The sequence below is a fragment of the Centroberyx gerrardi genome, chromosome 2, assembly GCF_048128805.1.
Source record: "Centroberyx gerrardi isolate f3 chromosome 2, fCenGer3.hap1.cur.20231027, whole genome shotgun sequence".
NCBI classification, from domain to species: domain Eukaryota; kingdom Metazoa; phylum Chordata; class Actinopteri; order Beryciformes; family Berycidae; genus Centroberyx; species Centroberyx gerrardi.
The window spans coordinates 38,422,698-38,431,014 of record NC_135998.1 but is presented as its reverse complement, the minus strand read 5'-3'; the positions used below and the strand labels follow the sequence as shown (position 1 = coordinate 38,431,014).

Genomic DNA, 8,317 nt, shown 5'->3' with positions numbered 1-8,317 from the left:
TGAATTAGCGTATAGGTGGAAGGAGTGGGCTCTTGTTTTTGTTTTGGTTGTTTTCCAGGTTTGATCTGTGGATTGGGTCACTTGGCGACTTCTTCAAGGACTGATGCTGTGCTGACGGACTTTTGAATCTTACTTATGAACGCTGCAGAGATGATGCTGTGCTTTTGTTTAGTCTGTGCTGATTTGGTTCTTGTTTATGTGTTTATTTTTTTTTGTCTTTTGTACTTGTTTATTTGTATTAATGTTCTTTAAAAAAAGATAATTCAATAAAAACTTAAATACCAAAAAAAAAGAAAATGCTATAAATACCCCAACAAATAGTAATTAAAATCCTTCAGAGGATGATACATAATCCAAAAATATGAATCTGGCTCATGTTTAGGGTTGTGAAAATGTCCCTGATTAAATTAATGACCTAACCATTTTAGGTTAAAGATCGGGTCAGGTGAAAAATAAGTTTGGTTTCGTCTCCATAGGAGACGAAAGGATAGGAGACGTGGGGGACTTGACTTGTCCCTGAGACAAGTCAAGTCCCCCACTTAGGCCTCTCTCATATCCAATTAGTGTTTGTGTTCCAGTGTTGTTGTGGGAAATCGGGATTTCATGTGTTGTGGTGTGAGATATTTGTGCAATCAATCTGATGTGGAAAAATTCCCCGTGGCCCATGTGGGCCTAGGGTCAATAATAGGGGTAAGGTGCAGGCCCCTAGAGGTCAAGAGCAGGAGTAGTCTCTCTTATACCGTAACTCAAGCTGAAGTGTTGTGATGGGGAATATGGGGAATATGGAATCATCCCCTTGTTAGTTGTAGTTTAAAGTATAGCGCAATCAATTTTGATGCAGAAAAAATTACCCACTGCCCATCTGGGTTTGGGGTCAACAGTGTGGGTCAAAGCGTGATCCCATAGAGGTCAGGAGCAGGAGTAGGGGTCAGAGGTTGGGGTTAGGGATAGATAAAGAGAGTGGGGTTAAGGTTAGGGTATGGGTGGGGGTGGGGTTGGGGTAAGGGCAGGGGCGGAAATCATGGGGGGGACAGGGGGGTCCGGACCCCCCCTTCCTGGGACTAACAGAGAGTTGTCCCCCTCAATATATCATTGTAAACATAACTATATAATTTTAAATAATATAATAATATGCATTGAAAGCACTTGTGATAATTATAGACGCAAAACAATGCATTTTTAAGTTTCGAAAGATTGAGTCCCCCCCTCATATGCCTCACAGTGGTTTGGTCCACTGCCTACCTGCCTCCCCGAACCCCCACACACACACATTAGCCCTCGGTATGAGTGTGTGTGGAGGATCTCTGGAAGTGTGTCAGTGGTGGCAGACCTCCAGTAAGTAGCTGAGGTTAACTTAAAACAAAGGATGTGTCAGACATTTTTCTGTACTTCTACCACTCAATAGAATAAAACACATTCACAATTGTAACCAGACTACATTTTGTTCCGTTACCTCGCGGTTGAATCTTGTGCGTCAGCGTGTTGGTACGGAGCAGCCGCGTCTCCTAATGCATGTATGTGTATGGAGGCAGGAGGTCTGTCCACAATTAAAATCATCATAACTGGCTGAATTTTCCACCGATTTTCAAGCGGTTTGGTTTGTTACAAATGCCAGACATGTATTTATGATACAGGATACTTGGTTAAATTAAAATGCGGGATTTCATACCAAAATACTTTATCTTTTGTAGATGGTAACAGTAATATTTCTATAATATAATATTTAAGATTAACTTACCCTATGTAATTAGGTTCTAAGTATATTCTTTTTTTCTTACTGCATGTAAAATGGCTGCCGCTATGTAATTTTGTTTATAATTTTGGAAATAAATGAAGACTTAATTCTTAAAAAAGACCCTGAAGTAAGTTTCTGGCAGGCTTCATAGCGTTCTGGACTTTTACACATTGACAGCAAAACACTAGAGATCTGCTTTTTCGGGAAAACTAAATCTAATTAGGCATATATTAGCTTTAGTTCAGTTAATGGGTGTTGCATCTCACCTACTACTGTAAATAACCTGCATGCTGTGTGTGTGTGTGTGTGTGTGTGTGTGTCTATTTGTCAGCCAGCCAGGTCAGTTAAAATGGCAGAGAAAAGAAAAACAGACATCCGATCATTTTTCAGTGCACCGAAACGCCAAGTAGAAAGACCCCAGTAATATCAAAGGCAATTTGATAAAATCTTCATAAGAAAGGAATGAAGTGCTTATGGAAATGTTTCATAATGGACCTCTATATACATTTAATACAACAGTACTTTTGGCGGCACCTTTGGTGTCCCCTTCAGGAATTGCTCTTGAGAAATTTTTCTGTTTATTGTCCCCCCCAACAGTGAAATGCAATATCCGCCCTTGGGTATGGGTGGGGGTGGGATTAAGGGTTAGGGTTAGGGTTTAGGGTTTAGGGTTTAGGGTTTAGGGTTTAGGGTTAGGGTTAGAGTCCTCCTCACCTCCTCCATCACCATCTGGTACGCTGCTGCTACTGCCAAGGACAAGGGCAGACTCAGAGCCATATAGAGAGAGAGTTGCGTCATCTCCGTTCTCTCCAATGGACCATTTTTTTTACAGCAATGGCGGATCGCGGAGCCTCTCAATAGTTCCCGGAAGTTAGCGGCTAACACTAGCAGCGCAGTAGAGTTGCAGCGGAATGGACCGTTTGTGATGTACTTTGAAAGGGTAAGATGTTTAAAGAATCAGATTGTATATTATCAGCACATCTGTATCAAATTAACATGTGCATTAAAGCATGTAAGTGGATTATCCCCCTCTAAATTAGTAGATTTAGGGAACGTTAACAGATAACAGATTAGACTAGGATACTGAATAAAGTTAGCAACACATAACGTTAACCACGAACAGCCTATTAATTATGAATTCCGTTCTCTTAATGCCATTTCATCCAACGTTGTGGAATTAGAGAAAAAGACTTCTAAACGTGATTTTTTGCGGGGTGGGGGGAGTTAAATATTAGTTAAATATAACATTGAGGCATGTGTTTGTAGAGTGGTGGGTGGAGGTGGTGAAATGAGGATATCCATTTTGGAGTAAGAGCTAATAATAAAGTTAACGTTACACAATAATAAGGAAGAGAGCTATTTTTGTGATACATCGCTATTGATATGGATTTAGAGTGCATATTTGAGACTTCAAAACAGTAAACAAAAACGTAACTTATGGGTTGAGTGTTTTTAGGCTTTGTGATTCTGTTGACTATTACCTGTCTATATTATGTTGCAGCTCAGCTGATTTTGGATTGATGGCAAAGGGAGAGGGAAGTTGGAGGACCTAAGTGAGATTGAAAACACAAGGTAAGTTTAAAATAGGCCAGCAATTTTGAAAAATGAATCATACTAGGCTAAATGGGGAATCATACTAAATACTAAAAGTATTATACTACAGTATTATATAAGTAATCATACTAAACATGTATTCTATTACTGTATTATATAAGTAATCTTATCTTGTTAGTGTATATTAGTAACCTGCTGTAGGAGCACTGGGTGCTGCGTGGTGGAGGAGCAGTGATGCCGCAGGTCAGGAGTGCTGAGTGGACCATGGTGAGATTGAAAACACAACAAGGTATGTTTCAAATAAGTCAGCAATAAGCAATCATACTAAATGTGTATACTGCCATATTATATAAGGAATCATACTAACATTTTATATTAATTATAAGTAATCATACTGAATATGTAATATATATTATAAGTAATCATTTTAAGGAATCATACTGCAGTGATGCTGCATGCTGCATGTCAGGAGTGCTGCAGGGTGAGGACCAATGATGTTATAGGTCAGGAGTGGTGATGACCAATGATGTTATAGGTCAGGAGTGGTGATGACCAATGATGTTATAGGTCAGGAGTGGTGATGACCAATGATGTTGTAGGTCAGGAGTGGTGATGACCAATGATGTTGTAGGTCAGGAGTGGTGAGGACCAATGATGTTGTAGGTCAGGAGTGGTGAGGACCAATGATGTTATAGGTCAGGAGTGGTGATGACCAATGATGTTGTAGGTCAGGAGTGGTGATGACCAATGATGTTGTAGGTCAGGAGTGGTGATGACCAATGATGTTGTAGGTCAGGAGTGGTGAGGACCAATGATGTTACAGGTGGAGGAGCAGTGATGTTGGCTGGGTGCTGGTAGGTGGAGGAGCAGTGATGTTGGCTGGGTGCTGGATGTTGGCTGGGTGCTGGTAGGTGGAGGAGCAGTGATGTTGGCTGGGTGCTGTTAGGTGGAGGAGCAGTGATGTTGGCTGGGTGCTGTTAGGTGGAGGAGCAGTGATGTTGGCTGGGTGCTGGATGTTGGCTGGGTGCTGGTAGGTGGAGGAGCAGTGATGTTGGCTGGGTGCTGTTAGGTGGAGGAGCAGTGATGTTGGCTGGGTGCTGGTAGGTGGAGGAGCAGTGATGTTGGCTGGGTGCTGGATGTTGGCTGGGTGCTGGTAGGTGGAGGAGCAGTAATGTTGGCTGGGTGCTGGTAGGTGGAGGAGCAGTGATGTTGGCTGGGTGCTGGTAGGTGGAGGAGCAGTAATGTTGGCTGGGTGCTGGTAGGTGGAGGAGCAGTGATGTTGGCTGGGTGCTGGAGCACTTGTAGGAGCAATGGTTAGTCCAAATGTTTCCATTGCAACGACTAATGGGTTCGATAGCACCTTTGGAGCTGTTTGGGGGTCGCCGGATGTTGAAGCTTGGCTACTGTTCACCTTCCTTTTCACCTTTTTGGATTGGCTCTTGCTTCCAAGATGGCCATCTTTTAAGTGTTGTTTTTTTCTGTCATTTCGTATTTTTTTTGCCTCAATTCTCAACCTCAGCCGTATGAATCTTTTAATGATTTTTTCTTGTACTCCACAGCATGATGGAAGCCTGCTGGAGAGTGCCTGAGCTTCTTTCTCCAAGACACCCACTGCGTTGGGGAGCTCCATGAGGAAGGAACCAGTCTTGGTCCTAAATAGTTCCTCAATTTTGTGAATGAAATCATAGGCTTCTTGGGAGGGATGACAAAGAGCACCTGCCTTGAACTCTTTTAAGTTCACTAAGATGCTGTTTTCTCCAGCAGGACTGTCATCATTGTGCTCTGTTGCAATTTAGCATTTTTCACAGATGCTGGCAAACCTGATGACTTTGTGGACGATGTAGCCTGCGAGATGGAAGAGAATACATTTCTCAGTTTTTGTGAGGTCAGGTGCTGCTCTGTTCACTGCCATCAGCTGTTCCACTCTGACTGACGGAGTGATATTTTGCTCCACTGTGTCCAGGAAGTCTGCCAAAAAGCTACTGTCGTCTTCCTGGTAGCTCCCAGACCTGATGGTGGTGAGGAACTGCCCCACAGATATGATTCTCAGTGCATGATGGAATTCCACTGGAGTTGGGACAGGATTTTTAGACCTCACACAGCTGAATGTATTTTCAAGGCAGTCTTGTGTGAACCTTGACATTAACACAAACCTGTGTCCTCGTGTCAGCATCTCCTCCTGTATGGCCAAAATTGATGTCGTTGCCATTATCACCCCTGTTTGAACAGGCTTCCAACCTCCCTTTTGACCAATCTTCATCCCACGGAACAGATGGACGATGTCCTGGAGGAAGGTGATGGCCTTTTGGTACTCCTCCATCTTGAGCCTGCTCAGGGCTGTAATTGGATGGCGAGATGACATGAGATCAAACCAATGATCAACTTGCTCCAGGAACCACGCTGTAGTCATGTAGGACGGAGGGCGGTTTTCTTGCTGCACCATGTATTTCAGCCCAGCACTTGTTGCCTTACTGAATACATGTAGAGCAGGACCAACCTTCATCTTATCAAAGTGACTTGGCTGGATGGCTGCAGCTGATAGATGGGGAGCTATTTTTAATGCCATCCCTTCTTGAAAGGTCAATAAGTCCTTAATAGGGACCACTGAAACCTCGTTGGAGAGGAGGTTCTCTTTGTTCACAATATCCTCAGGAATTATGAACACCTGTCCACGGACAAGGGCACTTTTTAGATTTTTTACCAGATGTGGGACATCAGGCATGAAATAGAGCTGCCTGTCTGGTGTTGCCGGATGTGGCGCTGATGTTTTATTGTGGTCGACCCCAAAGGATTTCCACATGGCCCGGTTAGGGCTACCCATGTCGGTGGTGACATCAAGCACATGTAGCCCTATGGATGCTGCCCTCTGTATTATTTCAATAATTATTGGCCTGTACTCTGCTCCATTGGTAGAATTGCCACTATAATGATATGCCACTACTTGCTTCCACCGTGTTGTGTTTCCAGCCAACATAAACACACAAGCATGTGTTGCTACTCCTGTGTGACCTGGTAAAGTCACATCACCATACAGTTTGCCGGAAAGCATGTGCAACTCCACACTTGGTGTGATTGCCATTTCATCCAAGGTCAACACACACTCCCTTTCAAGGTCTGTCAATCCATCTGCCTTCAGTTTTAGAAAATCAAAGACCTCTGTCAACACACCAGGCTCAAATTTAACACATTGCATCCTTCTTTGCAGGGTTCTTATTCCTGGCAGGGGAACCTGCAATTCCTGCAGGGTCTTGTAACCTGTTGGACCGGCAGCAAAGCGAATTTTTAACGCCTTCTTAATTGTGTCATTGCTCCATTTCATCCCTTTTGTGGTTAGTCTGCCTAATGCCTTAATTTGGTCTTTTGAAAAAGTTTTCTTTAATTTTTTGTCCCTAATTTTCATTGTCTTCTTGAGAGCTGCATTTTCCTTCCTTATTTTTCTTAGTGCTGCCTTTGCTTTTTTGGTGATTTTTTCTTGTCTCTTTAATTTTTTCAATAGATCCGATTGACTGGCTGCTGGCTGACTGGTATGCTGACTGGCTGCTGGCTGACTGGCTGCTGGCTGACTGGGTGGTGTCAGCTCTCCCTGTCTCTCCTCACTAGCCATGTCCTCTCTTTCTTCACTCTCACTTTCCCTTCTCTCAGTCTCCTCATCCCTTCTTTCCTCAATCTTTGAAACTGATGTAAGTAGAAGACATGGCACTGTTAATTTTTAAATATTCAAAATAATATTATATCACTTCAAAATATGAAATATTACTAATTATTAAGAGTTCATACTTATTATACCTGTGTCACCTTTAACACTATAGCTGTGATCAGCAGTTATAGGCTCTATATTTACAGGTCCAGGGGTGCATCGTGGTGCAGGGGCCCTCCTCTTTTTGACCACAGGGCGATGCACAAAGATGGTGGGAACAGCATCTGCTCTCAGCCTAGTCTTGCCCTTTTTGGTCTTGACAAACTGGTCTGCCTCAAAATGTGCCTGCAGAGTGACTTGAGTTTACTTCCCACACACAACAACTCAGGTTTGTCTACCCACATACACATCCCATAGTGGTTGAATGCACAGTATTAGGGAACACTTCATACTTACTGGACATGTATACACTCATTACATATATAAAAGACAACCAAGAACATGAGACAACTTTATACAAATTAATATCACATCAGTAACTGATGCCACTTGTCATACTTTGTTAAACATCAGCAGCAAAAGCTGTTGATAATCACAACTAATGAAGTTACATAACTTAAGTTGAGGAACAAAGACCTCACCTCATCTCCCAAGGCAATTTCCCATCCAAGCCTATATAGGTGTGTCTAACCCTTTCTCCTCTGTCTTTTTCTCCCTCTCTCACTCTCTCTTTTAGCACAAGAACCACAGGGGGATTCAATGGAGCCTGAAGACTCCCTGCAATGAGACAGCACCCTCACCCTGCACCCTGAGTCTCAACTCCCTGGGTTTTACAAGCCTTTCCCTGTTCCTTATTTTTAATGAACCAAACATTAAGCTTCCCAATGGTATGGTCTTTGTTTGTGAAAAAGTGCAAATGAAGTGTTTGAATATTATTACCTCGCATATTTTTTTGTTGTTGTGATCTTTAGTGATGGTAAGATTGCTCCTGCTGACTTGAGCCAACCATTTTTTTCTCCTCTCCGTGTCAGTGGGGAAACCATACATTCGTACTCCTTTCTCCGAGCGATTGGAGCATCTCCATGCAGCACAGCAAACCATGGTGGAGACTATATGCAAGGACAAAGGGCACAGACAACCTGCTTGACATGCTATTCATGTTTCTGAGTTTATTAGAGATTTATTTAATGAATTCATTGCAGTAAATTAATGCATAGTAAAAAGACAAAAGATACATAAAATATATATATTTATATGTGTATAAATATATATGTGTTTTAATGTGTCCTGTCCTGTCTGGATGGGATGTGTTTTAATGTACCCTTTTTAATAAGCAGATTTCTGCTTAAGTCATTAAGATTACTTAGGCCCTCAGTTACCATGGGATTACT

At 42.5% G+C, this 8,317-nt stretch overlaps 1 long non-coding RNA gene across 1 annotated transcript; it reads left to right on the top strand.

The window, feature by feature from the left end:
• The first annotated feature begins 2,556 nt into the window (after positions 1-2,556).
• Positions 2,557-7,782, top strand: LOC144542550 (uncharacterized). The gene is made up of 3 exons (XR_013507297.1): positions 2,557-2,675; positions 3,237-3,307; positions 7,663-7,782. It is a non-coding gene; the product is annotated as an uncharacterized LOC144542550 (long non-coding RNA).
• The last annotated feature ends 535 nt before the right edge of the window (positions 7,783-8,317 follow it).